Source organism: Salvelinus sp. IW2-2015, unplaced genomic scaffold (assembly GCF_002910315.2).
Source record: "Salvelinus sp. IW2-2015 unplaced genomic scaffold, ASM291031v2 Un_scaffold939, whole genome shotgun sequence".
NCBI lineage: Eukaryota > Metazoa > Chordata > Actinopteri > Salmoniformes > Salmonidae > Salvelinus > Salvelinus sp. IW2-2015.
In genome coordinates, this window is record NW_019942657.1 from 90667 (window position 1) to 91919 (window position 1253).

A 1253-nucleotide genomic window follows, 5' to 3' on the forward strand; every position below is an offset into this window, starting at 1 on the left:
GTCGAGAGTTTTACAATCGCCGGAAAATCATAATTAAAAACCTGCCATCCGATGTTAGCAATCAGGTAAGCTTTCTGAACTTTGTTTAGTTTTCACAAGCGTTAGAAATCTAACGCGGGTCAGTAATTGCATCAGATCATGTCAAGCCCAGGCTGCAGCTGTTGAATCTAATAAATATAAACAATTACCATACCCTTGCCATGAAATTGACATCTAGRTATATTACCAGTAATTTAACTGAGTTCGCTGGCTTTTGGTGATTTCTATATTCTAGCTAGCTTCTCTTACCGTTAGTTAGCATAGTTTCCTAGTAACTAACAATGATTTGCTGACTAATTGTCTTAACTAATTATGTCGCGAATAAACTTTGAGGTCTCAACGTATCTGGTACGTGGTAGGTGATGTTTGGTGGTTATTCACGGCCTGGCTGCCATTGCCCACTCCAGTATCGCGCGTGGTTGATGGACAAGTTGAAAGTGCAGAATTAAAATCCTCGTGCGGAAAGGCAATGCTAGTTGCTAACGTTAGCAAAACGGTTTGTTTTGACAAGGAATTGTCAGGCTATGGYTTGACATGTATTGTATGTGACTGGTTCAAAAGTGTCGTTAAAATATTTTCAGTTAATTTCCCTCATTGAAACAAACTTCATGGCCCTGGAACATTTTGTAAAACAAAGTTGGAACACGCTTGACTCGTGGGGAACTGTGGCTTGTGCGCGTTTCATTGTTTGCGTGGGTGCATATTGGGAGTTCGAGATGGGAACGTGAGTAGCAGTGACAAAGGGTTGAAGGTGTAGAGGCAACGTAACCGCTTTCAGAAAATGCTAGACAGCATTGCGATTCGTTTGTGGAACAGGCAAAGCGTTGTGGAACAACATTTCTCATAGCACAGTGAATGGGCAACTGTTTTCCACCATTTCCCAATGGCTGTGGATAACTTTGCTTTTGTTACATGTTGGCAAAGACACCTGTTGTAAGCAAGCAATCATTCAATTGTTTAAAAATCAATACTGATAAGCATTTAGGTATACTCATATTGTTGTGGAAAGCACTTGCCAATATCACACTATCCCTAATTGGACATTTAAAAAAAACTGATAACAACATGTCTCGACCCCCCCCCCCAAAAAATGTTTTAACTTCTTTGGGGCACCCCCCCTCTCAATTTCCACCTAAAGACATACCCTAATCTAACTGCCTGTAGCTCAGGCTCAGAAGCAAGGATATGCATATTCTTGGTATCATTTGAAAGGA

At 40.8% G+C, this 1253-nt stretch overlaps 1 pseudogene; it reads left to right on the forward strand.

The window, feature by feature from the left end:
- The window catches only part of LOC112069227 (ribonucleoprotein PTB-binding 1-like), a 20053-nt pseudogene that overhangs the window by 6703 nt on the left and 12097 nt on the right, over positions 1–1253 (forward strand).